This window comes from Caloenas nicobarica, chromosome 6 (genome assembly GCF_036013445.1).
Source record: "Caloenas nicobarica isolate bCalNic1 chromosome 6, bCalNic1.hap1, whole genome shotgun sequence".
In the NCBI taxonomy this organism is placed as follows: domain Eukaryota; kingdom Metazoa; phylum Chordata; class Aves; order Columbiformes; family Columbidae; genus Caloenas; species Caloenas nicobarica.
In genome coordinates this window covers 648,057-664,235 of record NC_088250.1, presented here as the reverse complement: position 1 = coordinate 664,235, position 16,179 = coordinate 648,057, and the positions used below count along the sequence as shown (strand labels likewise).

Here is a 16,179-nt window from a genome sequence, read left to right as displayed (position 1 = left end):
GCTCTTCCCTTACACATCCACTCCATGAGAAAAACGGACAGAGAAATAGAAATGAGATTTACATATTTTAAAAAGTTTAAAACAAAAACAACAAAGGAAGAGAGCCAGAGCATGCAATGAGTTACATTATAACTGTTATGCACAAGAAGGTAATCAGTTTATTGCTTCAGAAAAGCTTCCAGTTATCATTTTCCACACAGCATCCTTGAACTCCTGGTTCCTCATGCTGTAGATGAGGGGGTTCACTGCTGGAGGCACCACTGAGTACAGAAAAGAGACCACCAGGTCCAGGCTTGGTGAGGAAATGGAGGGGGGCTTCAGGTAGGCAAACACACCAGTGTTGACAAACAGGGAGACCACAGCCAGGTGAGGGACACACATGGAAAAGGCTTTGTGCCGTCCCTGCTCAGAGGGGATCCTCAGCACAGCCCTGAAGATCTGCACGTAGGACAGCACAATGAACACAAAACACCCAAACGCTAAACAGACACAAATCACAAGATGTCTGACTTCCCTGAGGTAGGCTTCTGAGCAGGAGAGCTTGAGGATCTGGGGGATTTCACAGAAGAACTGGTCCAGGGCATTACCCCTGCACAGTGGCAGTGAAAATATATTGCCCATATGCAGCAGAGCACTGAGAAACCCAGTGCCCCAGGCAGCTGCGGCCATGTGGACACAAGCTCTGCTGCCCAGGAGTGCAGGGTCTCATAGTGCAGGGGTTTGCAGATGACAACATAGCGGTTGTAGGACATGATGGTGAGGAGAGAATACTCTGCTGTGATCAAAGAGGAAAAAAAAAAGAGCTGGGCAGCACATCCTGGGTAGGAGATGGCCCTGGTGTCCCAGAGGGAATTGGCCATGGATTTGGAGACAATGGTGGAGATGGAGCCCAGGTCGAGGAGGGAGAGGTTGAGGAGGAAGAAGTACATGGGGGTGTGGAGGTGCTGGTCACAGGCTGTGGTGGTGATGATGAGGCCGTTGCCCAGGAGGGCAGCCAGGTAGATGCCCAGGAAGAGCCAGAAGTGCAAGAGCTGCAGCTCCCGTGTGTCTGTGAACGCCAGGAGGAGGAACTGGGTGGTGGAGCTGCTGTTGTACATTTGCTTCCTCTCACATGGGGCACTGTCATAGGAGGAAAAGACCGGGACAAGTTAGGTGGGACTTGTCCAAATAAAATGAAAACCATTTTGCACAGACTCTCCACCTGTCACAGACCCTTTTCTTTTTCCAGGGCATATTCCTTCAGCTCCATGGCCAGAGCCTTCTTTGATGCAAGATGCAAGGCCTCTGCCCATGGGCTCTTGATAAATCAATCCGACCCTGCAGAACTGAGTAGGGGCACGGATCAGTCCTGGTGTTCAGCTTTCTCAGATGAAAGCACTGCTAATGCAGAAAGGCCTGTCAGCATCTGCACTGCCAGTGCAATGGAATGGGAAGGGGCAAGGCAGTTTAAGAGTTCTGTGTTTTTTACATCCGCCCCCCATCTCCCCTGGACAGTGTTCTTGGGTGTCAGAAACCCTCAGCATTTCTGCTGCACTCAGGGAGAACAGAGCAAGTCCTGAGAGACCAGAGGATGCTTGAAGCTTTGGGCAGAGTGAGGGCAGCTGGTCTGTCCCTCTGTCTTGCTCCAGCTGCCCTGGGCTGGCACCTTTCTGAGATGGAGGCTGATCACACTGCCACGTTACCCTGACAAGCCACCAGGCACTGCTGAGAACAGAGGGACCCACCTTAGACAACAACGTCTCACCCTTTCCCAAGGTCTCAGCACCCCACATTTAGCCCAGGACACACTTGACACATTTTAAAAACCCAACAGCATTTTCTCGGTCACAGCAGCTCTGCACTTCTCCATGGGGCTACACAAAGATGCTGTAGGACAGGTTTGCATCCTGGAGGGAAGCTCACAGCTTGGAAGGAAACCTCAAGGAGACAGCCAAGTGTCCTAATGATGGCATTTGATTCAGGGAGACTCAGCTCATTCCCCAGCCCCACAGACTGCATTGCCCACAGCCCCCCAGGTCAGAGGAAAGCTGGGACACGTGTTCCCATGGACACAGCTGCAGGAAAGGACCCACAAGATCAGGGTGTGACTGTGCAGCTGAAACTCCCATCCCCAGAGAGCCTGACGGCAAGAACAAGATCACAACAGTGACCCAGAGCAGTGGAGCAAGAAGGAAAATGCGGTGAGGGCGGGTGTGAGAGAGGCCAGGGCAGAGGCAGCCGGGCACTCAGACAGCGTCACCCTTCCCCAGCTGTGCAGCCACCTGCCACACACCAACATTGCCGGGCAGCTGCTCTCAGCCCCTGTGCTCTGCAGAGGGAACTGGAGCTCTGGCTGCACAGGAGCTGGTTCATGCCTTGGAGCCCCCGGCCCAGAGGGCAGAGGCTTTGCTGGGTGGGAGAGGAGGTGAGAGTGCTGCTCAGAGGAAGGATCTGCACTGGGGGGATCGTACGGAGATTTCTGATTTCTTCCTTTCACAACATTTCTGGTTTTATTTTCCTCTCCTTCCCAGATCATACCCTTGCTGCCAGGAGATTTTTCTCCTGGGAGGTGTTTCCCTGTACAAGTCTCTTCCCTGTCAGCACTCACAGACCCCATCCCATGCTCTGTGCCCGCACCCTGGCCCTACAGATCCTGCCTGTTTGCAGGGCACTGCCTGGGGGCATCTTCCTGTTTGCGGGCTGGAAAACAGGACAGGTCAGACTAAGGCTGACGGGTCCAACAAAGGTGATGCAGGTGCTGTCCAGAGGCAGAGGAGCGGCTGAAGGGATGGTATGAGGCTTCTGGCAGACACACCAATCACTCAGAGTTGCAGTTCAGCACTATCAGTGACTTGTTAAAACTTGAGATCTCCTTTTTATTTCATCCTTTCCTGCAACCCCCAACCCTTGGGATAGGAAACTGAAAAGACAGGCTCCGGAATGCTCCTTATCTGGCTGGTAATCCTTACATTGGTCTTCTCCTTGCGGCATCCACTTGCAAAAATCCTGGGGGTGATCTGGAGCTGTGAGCAGCCCTGACCCACACAGCACCCTCTCCACAGCAGAATCTCCGTTGCTGCCCTGATAGGGGTGGCTTCTTCCCCCCACAGCTTCTCCCCACAGCACCGTGGGGATCTCCCCTGGCAGGTGGCAGAGTCCCTGCCCCGGCACAGCCCTGGGGTGCAGGGACCCTGCTCTGCAGGACAGCCCTGGGCACGCCTGGGTGCTCACCCGGCTTCACAGCTGTTCAACATTGCCTGACAAGAGCCCCCTCCATACAGATCCCACAAGCTGTGCCTGTGCGAACTTTAGGAGATGCCACCAGGAGCTGCAGCTGCATTGCCCAGCACCCAGAGACTTACCGAGTCAAGGGCTGCAAAGATTTCTTCTGCAGTGAGCTCTCAGTCATCCTCCCAATCCTGGCCACATTTAATCTCCTCTGACTCGCTCGTCTCCCTGAGACCCCTTGGAAGTGCCCTCAGCCCTGCTGCGCTTTGCAGAGGAGCTGCTCCTGGGCAGAGCTGTCTCTCTGCAGCGCTGCCGCTTGCCATGAGCTCCCTCTGTCCCAGGAGCCCAGCCCAGCTCAGCAGCACCGGAGCAGCCCAAGGCACTTTAATGACCCCTCTGGTGGGTTTGACGCTGAGTCCATGAACCTCAGACCCTGGAGGAAGCTGAAGAAACCTCTCAAGAAGTCAAAGTCAGGTTCAAACTCCAAAGTTTCTTGTAAGGTTAATGGGTCCTGCTGAGGAACACTACTGAGGAACTGACCCCAGGGTCTGGTTAGAGATGACAGGTCAGGAAAAGCAAGTTGAAGGTCTCTCGGATGCTGAGTAAACCTGGACATGTTTCATTAATCAAAGCGCCAAGCCCTGACCCCCAACGCTGGGAAGGCAGATCCTGTCCCTCACACATTGCCCAGGGCTCTTCCTGGGACAGTGTGATGTGGGGCTGTGCAAGGCCAAGGGCAGGACTATGGTCCGACACCTCCCAGGTTCCTGGGTGGAGACAAAGAGGCAAGGAGGCCCCCGTGCTTCTGTAAGGACAAGGTGTCTCCTCACAGGCATCAGAGGTGGAGACAACAGCCATAGCCAAGGGGAGAAGAGGCTCCAGCTGTTAGTGTTTACATGCAGATGGTTTATCCTGATGAGGGTGTCTATCCCAAGATAACAGCATGAGAAGTTACAGGACACTACGAATATCACCTGCAGGAGAAACTGTGGGGTTTTGGGAGTCTGGTGCTCATAATGCCAGAGGTCTGGACTTAGAGGGGAAGTTTCCCTTCATGTGGGACAGCAGCAGAAATGCGTGGAGCTCTGCCTGGGGCCAGAGAATATTAGCTGATAGCTGAGGAGTCAGCATGAGAGGGCAGAACAACATGGGCAAAGTTGTGGTGACTGGACATCAGCTACTGACTCACTGATCTGGAAGAGGAATTAGATGAGGCCCCCTTCAGACCAATGAAAGAAGCCTCATGTTTCCAGGGCCGTGTCCTCACGGCAGACCTAAGATATCCCAATATTTGCAAAGTACCAGCCATCCAGGAGGGCTTTGTAGCTCATTGACACCATCTTCCTGACAAGGGTGACGGAAGAGTCAGTGAGGTGAGGTGCCCTGTGGGACTTCACACTTGTAAACCAGAAAGAGTTGGTCAGGGATGTAACAGTCAGGGATGGGAAAGCAGAGTTGAGGCTCCTGGAAGACGATAACAAGGCAAAGAGCAGGATTTCAGGAGAGCAGGCTTTGGCCTGCTGAGGGACCTCCTTGGGTCCTATGGGATAGGACCTTGGTGTCTGCAGTGTTTTTTCTCTCACATTTCCTCCCTCCTCTCTCCCACCTGCTGTTGTGCAGCATTTTTTACTGTTTCTCAAATACATGATCGCAGAGGTGCTGCCGGCATCACTGAGTGGCTCGGATTTGGCAAATGCGGCTCCATCCCGGTGCCAGCTGAAATCAGCTGTGTCTGACATAGGTCAAACTCCTGTTGTGTTCTCAGAGAGGTGACAACTGTAGCACACCCACACTCACCCCAGTTCCAAGACTTTGCCATGTAAACCCGGTACAGGGTGATAACATGTTGGGTGTTACAAACTACTTGATCATGGAGAAGAAATGGAAAAGATCTTCTGTCAGCAACCTGAGGAAGCCTCAAGTCAATGAGCAGGTTCCTATGGGGAACTGTATTGCCCTGACATTCACTGGCCAGGGAAAGCAGCAGGTGCCAATAGTCCAGAGGATCTTGGGACAACTTCTTAACATGGCTGCCTGGTGGGACAACAAGGGTGATGCTCACCTGGATCTGGAACTGGGACACAAGGAAGAGCTGGTGAGGGATGTGAACATCAGTGTCCAGCATGGCTGTTGTGACCAGGAAACAGTGGTCCTGGCACCGGAGGGGAGGGAGGAAGGGCAGCAGCAGAGCACAGGCTGGTGGGCTCCAGAGGAGAAGACACTGATGTAACTTTGGGGGCTGATAGATGTGGTGCCACGGGAAGCAGCTCTGAAGGGTGGAGGAGCTCAGGAAATCTGATCAGCCTTACAGGACAGCCTGCTCCAAGCACAAGAATGATCTCTTCAAGTACCCATGAGAAGAAGAATTTATCTTATGAGGCCACTCGTCTGAACTGACGGAGCTCCAGAGCAAGAAGGCAGTACACGGGAGGTGGGAGCAGGGGAAGCTGCAAAGGAGGAACTTAGAAACCTTGTGGGTTTGATGTGGGGATGATGCCAAAGCTCCACTGGACTTGACGCCTGCAGGGGAGGATGAGGGCAGCAAGATGAGCTGACACAGCTTCCTTACAGTAAAAGAATAGATGGGGTGAACGTGGGCCTGCTACTGAACTTCGTAGGAGTACAATCAGACAGGACTGAGGTACTTCATGGCTTCCTTGCCTCCATCTTCACCAGCAAGGTCTCCTGGGACTTTGTTCCTGAAGGCAGGAGTCTGGAGAACACCCAGGAGTGGATGGGGCTCAAGTCAGGGGTTACATTAGCAAACTCAGACATCATTACAGAAAAGGAGATGAGTCACTTGACCAGCTCCCTGAACACAAGTATCGCTGTGCTGTGGCACCTGAGAATCCCAGGAACACCCACCTCTTGGTCCAGAGGAATGTGATTCCTCTTGAGGTGTCCTGGCCTGTCTCCTCACTCAAGTGATGCTTTAGGCACCCCCTTTTCTGACACATTCACTCTTTATCAAGAGATGTTCCAGATCCATATGAATCGGAGAATGCTAATACCACCTATTCTGGAAAGGAGGGGGAGGGTGAGCAGGGAAGGAGATAGAGGAAATTTGGCTTTATTGCTATATATTATGGAAATGCTTCCTGTTTTTCTACAGTCCTGAAATCTCTCTAATCATCCACACCAGACTTGAAGACTATAGGAGAGTGATGGACAGAGGCTTGGCTTCTCAGGGCAGTTTAGATGTTGATGAGCCCTCTGCTGCCATGTTCCTGAACCGCAGCTACTGAAAGAGTGAAGAAAATAAGTGAAAGGAAAAGCCCAAGTCATGAGCGAGTTTGGGATACCATGAAGAGCCACCACTGACACAGCTGTGAAGGAACCAACAAGTCGAGGTCCCTGTCCCTGGAGGATGGTGAGGCAAAAACTTGGAGATGCTGGTTACAGGCGATAAAGCCAGTATGGAGGTGGCTCTGATGCCATGTCAGCCCTTCATGTTTGTTCATCATCAGAATCGCCGAGCCTCGACCCCCAAGGTTAGGCGAAGGAGACCTTTTCTCTCCAATGTTTCTCTAGGCTCTGCCTGTGGTCAGTGTGAGTGTGTGGTTTGGGTGGTGGGTTTGTGGCCAAGTGCTGTTACTTAAACCATAAGGCTCTAGTTTTCTGGGGAGCTGGCAATGCCTGTCAGTTCCTCAAAACCTCTCCACCTTCTTGCATAGACCTGGCAATGGTCCTCAATCACCGGAGCTCTCCCAGTCCCAAACTTGCTTGAATCCTCAATTTGGATCCATACCCCGGCACTCCAGAAGGTTAATGCATCCTCCAGGCTCATGGATGTTTCCTGAGGTTCATCCAAGTGTGAAAGGTGAAAAACTGCAAGTGTGCAAGGTCAGCTCATGGGCCATGACTGAGCGCAGCCCCCCCAGCAGCAGCCATTCCCCATCTCCCAGGCACAGCCATGCCCACAGCATGCAAATATCACGGCCATATATGATCAGCCCAAGAGAGGCCTGCCTTCCCTCCATATTCCCAGGAAAAACTTCCTCCTATTCCTCCTCCACCTGCAGACATCAACTGTTTTACATTTCTGGGCTCAGACATGGGTTTAAAGATTCACTAAAGCCATCAGCCAGAACCTTGTTTCTCCCCGTCATCCCCTGACCCTCCCTCCCACACCTACACATGGCCAGTCACTGCTGCTCAGGACCTCCCGCTCTTCAGAAGAGGCCTCGAGCTTCTTGATTCTTTCTGGTGTTTATTGTAAACTTCCTCGCTCCCTCCAGAGCTCATCGTGAGATTTTTTGTCCATAACAGCACCTTTATGACCATGTTTTACTAAATGGGCGTCTTTTTGTGACCATTTGTGCAGAAAGAGTAGTCACAGGAAAGCACCACATACATAAAAACTGATGCCGAGTGAAATGCCATGAAAACCTGATGAGTTACCTGTGTCTGTGTCTTTCCTGGAAGGAGTCCGTCCCAAGAAGGAGATCCAGCTTCTGCCACTCTCTGGAGAGACACATGAGCAGTGTTCATGGCACCTGGCGAGGAACATGGTGATTTTTGCCAGACCACCCTTCATCTGAACCACTTAGATATGTACTTATGGATGGGGTATCAAGGCTTATAGTGCAAATACCTATTTGATTGGCACTGCCAGTGGGGCTACCACAGATGCAGACTGCTATGTTGCAGATATTTATATGTAGGCAGATTAACCCTTTTCTACTTCTTTTAATTGTTATTATTTTTAATATTGACACTCTTAGAGAAATTACACAAAACACTTGAAGGATTATTGACGCATGTTAACATGATTATCCACAGAAGGCCCACCAGCTTTGCATCTCAGGAAATGGGGTTTCAGAGGCCAAGGGAAGGTTGGTTTGGGCTCTGTCCTGGCATCTGGGAAACTGAAGAATGATCCCATCTCCCCAACACTCTGCGCTCCTCAGTGAGGGGTGTGAGAAACTCTGCCAATGGGGTCTGAACTCACAGTCATGACAAGTATCTTATGCAAACTGCAGCCAATGTTGTCCTGCCAGCTCAGGATTTGGGCTTCCATCCCTGGAGGTATTTGAAAGACATATAGATGTGGTGCTAAGGGATATGGTTTAGTGTTGGACTTGGCAATGTTAGATTTACAGTTGGACTCGATGATCTTATGTGTCTTTTCCAAACTAAATGATTCTATGATTCTATAATTCTCTGATTCTACAATTTCAGTCAAAACCATTTCAATTCCCATCACCTCCAGCTTCCCTTGAGGGCGGCTGTTGTGTGGCACAACTGTCCTGGCTCTCCAGGCAGGTTGGGCACTGGTTTGGTGCCTGCACCAGAAGATTTCCTCTTCCTGGGGTAAAAGTCCCTCGATGACAGAAGCTTGTAGTGATTTGGGTCACAGATGTTTGAAGCAGTCCTTTCAAAATCTCAGCAAGCTGAGCTTTGGAGCCAACACAGAACGGAGACGTTCTCAAGGATGTTTTTGACTAGTGGTACTATCACAAATAACAGTAACAGGGAACTCATTACTCTCGGTGAGATTCATGAGCTAAAGCTCTTTAATTTCATTCCCAACAGTCATTCTTGCTTCTCAAAACAGCTCCTACACCTCAGTAGTTCACCTTTTGCATTAAGTTCTTACTGCTTTTCTCTCAGTTCTACCTTTTTTTATCATTTAAAAAGTACATCTCTTGGACAGCATTTCCCTGAAATCGCATCTCTTTCATACTTTTCCTCTTTTTTTCTGGTGTGATGGGGAGGTGGCAAAGGGGATATATTTCTTTTTTTCCAAGGAGAGCCAAGGAACAGATCCCAGGTCAGTGCAAAGGCACAAAGGAATCCAGAATGTTGATGTGGTGTACACTGACACACACCATCACCTGCGTTTCCAGTCTCTGAAGTCTCAACTGTGCAGCAGAGACTGGAGTTCAGAGCTCCCTTCATCTGCCCTGCGTGACACATGAGAAATGAAACTACCCCTGTCCAAAAGTTGGTTTTGATTCTCTTCACAGCCTGAAGAACCACACGGGTCAGGAGACAAGCCAGGATACCCAACGAGGACTCACATGCTCTACTCTTAAAGTTCAGGTGTTCCCAGGAATCTCAACAGACAAGTTGTGCCGATTCCTGGGTGCAAGGAGCTGGTCAAGAGCCTCGTCTCCATTTCTGTAATGATGGCTTTGCTGTCTGGCTGATGTGCATACTCTGTACGTGGATGCTGACACCTGTTGAGCAACCTGCTCTGAAAAGATCAACAAGGTGGGCATGAGGACAGCAAAACAGAAGAACCTGAGTTGGGGCAAATGAAAAGGGATGCAAAAGATGTGGTCAGGGCTGTTTGGGGGCACTTGTAAAGCAGCCCTGCACATCATGTGAATTATTCCTGTGCTCAGGGAGAACCTGAGAGCTCTCCCTAAATTGAAAACATGAAGGGGATGAAAGGACAGCGTCATTCAGGCTGGGGGGGACCTCGGGAGGTGTCTTGACAAACCTCCTGCTCAAAGCACTGTCAGACCACATTACACAGGGCTCTATCCAAACACAGTCACATTCTGGGACAGAGCGGGTGGACAATCCCTGGGAAACAGCTTCCAGTGCTTGACTGTCCTCATGACTGGAAAGTTTCTCCCTTTATCTAGAGTCCTCCTAAGCCCAACCATCCAGCTGGTTTTTTACCCATCTACTTACACACTGACACAGATCATAATGTCCTACCTTGGACACAAGAATATTGTGGGGGATGATGCTGAATGCCTCGCTGACTTGCAGGTAACAGACCATCAATGTTCTCCCCCCATCCTGCAAGCCTCTCCCTTCCTCACAGAAAGCAAAGAGGATGGACAGGCACAACCTGCCCTGGGTAAACCCCGTCACCTCTTTCTGATACCCACAATTGGGGTCCCAGTGGACATGCTCTGGGGCACAGCCCTTAGTTCCCCTGCTCATCCATTGGCCATTTTTGAAAAGTGCACACAATGTGTGAGAGCTGCCAGAGGTCAGGGAGTCCCCCCAGTCTCCATGAGCTTTCCAAGATGGTGGAGAGTGGCCTCACTGTGACATCGCCCTGCTGTCCCAGCTCCTGGGATGCTGCCCCTCCTGTCCCATAGACTGGAAAGGATTGCGTTAGTTCCAGTGACCCTGACTTGATCCCCATCCACTGCTGGTGGTTCTCCTCCAGATTCCTGCCTCCAGTCACAGAGGCCTGGGAAACCTTGCTGGTGAAGATGGAGGACAAGAGACGCAGAGAATATCGCTTCTTTGCCTTATTAAATTCATCAGTGGCCACACAGTGTCTTTGTTTCTCCTTTAACTATTCCTGAGGTAGTGTCAGCTCATTATGGGACCCTTGAATTGCCTTACAGGTCTAGACTGAGTTTTGATCTGGACTGCTGCTGTGCTTGGAGGCTGCTGTCCTTGAAGACCAGATGAACGAACTTCTGCCACCCTGCCTTGGCAGTTTATTCCATCCATGTCACAGCTCTGCCTCCAACACTGACAGCTCCAGCTCACCCAGTCAGTGCCCTGGCTGAGGCCATTGCCTCACATCTGGGCTGAACCAGCCCAGCTGTGGCACTAGGAAACTCTGAGCTGCCCCACGGAAACCTGGTCCCAAGTGTCCAAGACTCCCTGTGTGCAAAGGCTTTGCCTCAGAGCAGAGACATGACATGGTCAAAAGCTTGATGAATGTCTTTCTAGCCCCTAGATTACAAACCCAGAATAAAATGCATAAATCCATTCAACTGAAGATATTCCCCCCCAGCCTGGAGAAATAAGATCCTTTGTTGTAACCTTCCTGGTGTCCTGTCTAATGATGGGACAAGAAAACATGATTCTTGTACCAATATATTTTCTAATAAGAAGAATACAATGCTGGCAAGAAGTGTCTGTGCAGAGGAGAGGGAATCAACATCAGTGATTACTTCAGGTTGTCTCAAAGGATGTGCCCCTGGAGCCCCAGGGACACCTGGAGGAAGCCCAGAGGGGACAGAGAAAGGGACATCATGGGCTGCTCCTGTGCCGCTGAGCTGGGCTGGGCTCCTGGGACAGAGGGAGCTCATGGCAAGTGGCAGCGCTGCAGAGAGACAGCTCTGCCCAGGAGCAGCTCCTCTGCAAAGCGCAGCAGGGCTGAGGGCTCTGCCTGCAGCACCGAGGGCACAGGAGCCAGGCAGAGAGAGGGGAAACACAGTCTGGGGTGGGAGGATGCTGAGAGATCACTGGGAGAGAAATCTTCACAGAAATTAAGTCTGTGGCTGCAGTGCATTGCATCTGCAGATCATAGTAGAATCTCAGAAAGCTGTCACATTGCAGAGACTACAAGAGATGTAAGTACAACCCTCAGGGATTCTCTGATCAGAGGAGGTGGATGTGCTGCAGAGCAGGGATTGCCTTCTGCACCCCCAGAGTGACAAGATGTGAATGCTACATTCTCCCAAGGATGGCTGTGGGGTGTAAATGTAAATGAGCACCCAGGGGTGCCCAGGGCTGTCCTGCAGAGCAGGGTCCCTGCACCCCAGGGCTGTGCCAGGGCAGGGACTGTGCTGCCTGCCAGGGTCAGTGCTCAGCCTGCCTGGGAGGATCCCAGCGACACTGAGGGGAGAAGCTGTGGGTGGAAGGAACGACCCCCGGCAGAGCAGGAGGGGTACTTCTAGTGTTCAGAGGGCTCTCTGTGTTACAGGGCTGCTCAGAACTCCAGATCACCCACGCAGCAATTGCAGAGGGTCCTTCTGATGAACACCATAAAGACAGAACACCTGAAAGGGAAGGAGTCTGTGCTTTCAGTTTTCCACTCTTGGTTGGCTGGTGGTCAGTGGGACATGGGAATTTATTTCTCTGCCATGGAGAAGGCGCTGAGACCCCAGTTCTTGTTAGGACTTGTCAGAGCTGCTCCTGAGCCCCTGCACACACAGAGCTGCCCCTGGGCAGTGCCCAGTGCCAGGAGGTGTGAGCAGGGCAGAGCTGAGCACACAGCGGGTGGGACGGGCTCTGTGACACTGACAGGGAGCAGACCCATGGACAGAGAAAAAGCTGTCGGCAGGGACAGCTCCAGGCAGCAGAGACTTGGGCAAGGATGGAGAAGGATAAGCTCTCTGAACAGCCATGGGAAGGGAGATTTGGGCACCTCCCAGCCATCCCCCGCAGTACAGACACCAACTATGGACCAGATCCCTGGTCTCCTCTCCTAGCTTTTAATGTCAGAGGTGGTCAGTCACCTTCTTAACAACCTCACTCCTTGAAAGGAGAAATTACCAAGCAGCCGACAGTCTGTCTGTCTCCTGGCTCCACCTGCAGCAGCTCTGTGGCTTTCGACTTTTTTTCTCGGCTGTCTTTGCAAAGCTTCTTTTATCACCTAACTTATTTATACCTTTTCCTCCTTGGACAGCACCTACGCCAAAGAGAAAGGAAATGCCCAACAGCAGCTCCATCACCCAGTTCCTCCTCTTGGTGTTCACAGACACACGGGAGCTGCAGCTCTTGCACTTCTGGCTCTTCCTGGGTATCTACCTGGCTGCCCTTCTGGGCAACGGCCTCATCATCACCACCACAGCCTGTGACCAGCACCTCCACACCCCCATGTACTTCTTCCTGCTCAACCTCTCCCTCCTCGACCTGGGCTCCATCTCCACCATTGTCCCCAAACCCACAGCCAGTTCCCTCTGGGACACCAGGGCCATTTCTTATATGGGATGTGCTGCCCAAGTCTTTCTGTTTTTCTTTTTCATTTCAGCAGAGTATTGCCTCCTCACCATCATGCCCTACAACCACTACATTGCCATCTGCACACCCCTGCACTACAGGACCCTCCTGGGCAGCAGAGCTTGTGTCCACATGGCAGCAGCTGCCTGGGGCACTGGGTTTCTCAGTGCTCTGCTGCACATGGCCAATACATTTTCACTGCCTCTCTGCAAGGGCAATGCCCTGGACCAGTTCTCCTGTGAAATCCCCCAGATCCTCAAATTGTCCTGCTTAGATGCCTGCCTCAGGGAAGCTGGTCTTATTGCTTTTAGTGCTTTTCTATTCTGGGGATATTTTGTGTTCATTGTGCTGTCCTATGTGCAGATCTTCAGGGCCGTGCTGAGGATCCCCTATGAGCAGGGAGGGCACAAAGCCTTTTCCACATGCCTCCTTCACCTGGCCGTGGTCAACCTGTTTGTCAGCACCTCTTCTTTTGCGTACCTGAAGCCCCCCTCCATCTCCTCTCCATCCCTGGATCTGGTGGTGTCTGTTCTGTACTCAGTGGTGCCTCCAACATTGAACCCCCTCATCTACAGCATGAGGAACCAGGAGCTCAGGATGCTCTAAGGAAGCTGATGAGTGAATGTTTTCAGCCATACACTGCCCACCTTCCTCTTCAACGGCTCCAGTGTACATCATGACAGGCCATGATTGTTTCCCTCTTATACATTTTTTTTCTTTTTCCACTTCTGATATTGTTGTTTTCAAAGAAATGCCACCCTACATCTCCACCTGCTTAAATATCCACCCATGTTGTGTGATCCAGAGACCTTGTTTAACCAGGGAGTGTCTTAAATACAAGTGAAATAAATGAACATGATTTTTAATTTTTTTTATTTTTTAGGGCTTTTTTCTTATGTCTGAGACCCATTCTCATTGTATCAGGGATGAATGGGAAATGAAAATGGTGGAGAGAGGGCAGGGGAGGTGGGAGAGACTCGAAGGAGCTGGGCTGGGCTGGAAAGTACCTGGGAGAGAAAAACATCAGCCTGTATCTCGTGCTGCATGACCATGCAGGGTGAAGATTCACACCAGGGGTTGTGGTGCAGAGCCAGGGCTTGTGGGAGGGATCAATGTCCTGCAGGTGCAGGAGAGAGGAGGCTGCTCTGTCACCTTGGTGGCATGGACAGACCAGGAAGATGGCCCAGGGCCTTCATCACCCCCCGGCCACTGGCCACCTCTCATGGGCCATTTCCAGCACTGGCCGCTCAGCCCAGGTTTACGGGTGAGGTTCCCTGTGAGGCCATCTCCATCCTCCTGCTGGGCTCAGGGCCTGTCTCAGGGAATGGCCAGCCCTGCCCAGCCTCTCTCCTGGCCCAGACCCTGGCAGACCCTGGAGCAGGGCTGTCTGTGAACCCCACAGCTGACACGGCCTCTCCAGGAGCTTGGAGAGGCTGCCACACAGGAAGGCCATGGGGTGAGAAAGCACCAAGGACCATGTGGGCATCACACTGGGAGACCGTTCCCCACCCCAAATGCACCCTGTCCTGTGCTGTGCCTGCACCGTGGGGCTGTGGGACCATGTGTGGGGCAGCAGAGCTGGGCTGTCACAGCACAGGGTGTAGACAGGGGCCACAAAGCAGCTGCCAGGGGTGACAGCAAGGACAAGTACAGACAAGGAGTCTATGTGCATTGCCTTTGCTGTGCAGGGATGACTTTGGGAAGGGCAAAGCTCACCTGGAGTTGGTGGCTGCAAGAAAACAGACCACTGCATCAGAGACCAAGGCAGAACAAGGGAAATGCAGGGCTGTTACTGGGTGGGGAGGGAAATTCAATAACAGCAGAGAGTGATGCTGGGGTTGAGGGACTCAATGCCTTCTGTGTCTGGGTCTTTACTGGAACACCCACCCAGGCCTCTCTGCTCAATGAAGGGGTTCAAGGAGGAGAGCACATCTTGGTAGGAACCTCAGGAAGCCCCAGAAGGACAAACAGCAGTGTCTGCCCCTGCAGGGGACTCACCCTGGCAATGGCACAGGCTGGGGCTGCCTGGCTGCGAGCAGCTCTGTGGGAAAGGTCTGGGTGGGCAGGGAGCTGGGCAGGAGGCAGCGTGTGCCCTGGTGCAAGGGAGGCCAGGAGCACCCTGGGCTGTGCCACCAGGAGCACGGCCAGGAGGTGGAGGGAAGGGATTCTCTGGAATACTCCATCCAGATCTCAGATCCCAATTCAGGAAAGATACTGGCAAGCTGGAGTGGGTTGAGCAAAGGGCCCTCAGGACAGCCAGGGACTGGAGCACTTTGCCTGTGGGGAGAGGCTGGGGGAGCCGGGCTTGTCCATGCCAGAGAAGGGAAGGCTGACAGGGACCTCATTACAGCCTGCCAGTGCCAACGAGGAGGTGATGGAGAATGCAGAGCCAGGCTCTTCACTGTACTGCATTGCAGAAGGACAGAAAACAATGGGTGGAAGGTGAAAGAGGTGAGGTTCAGCCAGGACATAAGGAAAAGTTTTTTTCCCTAGAACAGGGGTGTCAAATTCACTTTCACCAGGGGCCACATCTGCCTCACGGCTGCCTTGAAAGGGACGAATGTAATTTTAGGACTGTATATATACAACTATTCCTACATTTATACAGTCTTAAAATTACAGTTGGCCCTTTGAAGGCAACCGTGAGGCTGATGTGGTCCCAGTGAAAATGAGTTTGACACCCCTGCCCTAGGAGCTCAGCCAAGTGCTGCCTCGGGTCACCCAGAGAGGCTGAGCAGCCTCTGTCCTTGGAGGTTTTCAAACTCTGATTGAATCAGGGCTTGAACACCTTGGTCTGACCCAGTTTGTGACAGGTTGGACTGCAGACTCCTGAGGGCCCTTCAACCTCACTTCTCATTTGATCCCATTGTGATGTTGGGCTCTGTTTCTAACTGGTCAGAGCAGACGATGATGGGGCATGAATCCACCTGTGCTGTAGGTGGCCATCTAAACCAACATCTCAACCAGTGAACCAGTCAATGCCTCAGTGTGACTTGCTCTGGGCGAAGTGTGAAGAGTGCTGGGCAGGGAAGGTTTAGAGGGCATGGGGCGCTATACAAGACAGAAAATGATCTTGGCTTAATTCCTGTAGGCCCATCAGATGTCAGCTGATGTCAATGAAAATTAAAATAAGAACTGAAGACAAATATTCAAAGCAAAGAAAGATGTCAACATACTTTTTTTTTTTTTTTTAAGTCTTTGGGAGGTTTTCTTTTCTTCAAAAAGGAAAGTTTTTCCCAGAAACAGAAATGGATATAAGACACACATGTCTTCAGCTACACGGACAAGCTTTTTACGTATTACTTTTTTACATATAAAAAA

The 16,179-nt window shown here is 51.7% G+C and overlaps 1 long non-coding RNA gene across 1 annotated transcript in view; it reads left to right on the top strand.

The window, feature by feature from the left end:
* The window catches only part of LOC135990489 (uncharacterized), a 37,740-nt gene extending 28,424 nt beyond the window's left edge, over positions 1 to 9,316 (top strand). Inside the window, exon 4 of the long non-coding RNA XR_010606418.1 lies at positions 9,177 to 9,316. This is a non-coding gene — a long non-coding RNA (uncharacterized LOC135990489). The remainder of the gene's footprint in view (positions 1 to 9,176) is intronic.
* Positions 9,317 to 16,179: the final 6,863 nt, after the last annotated feature.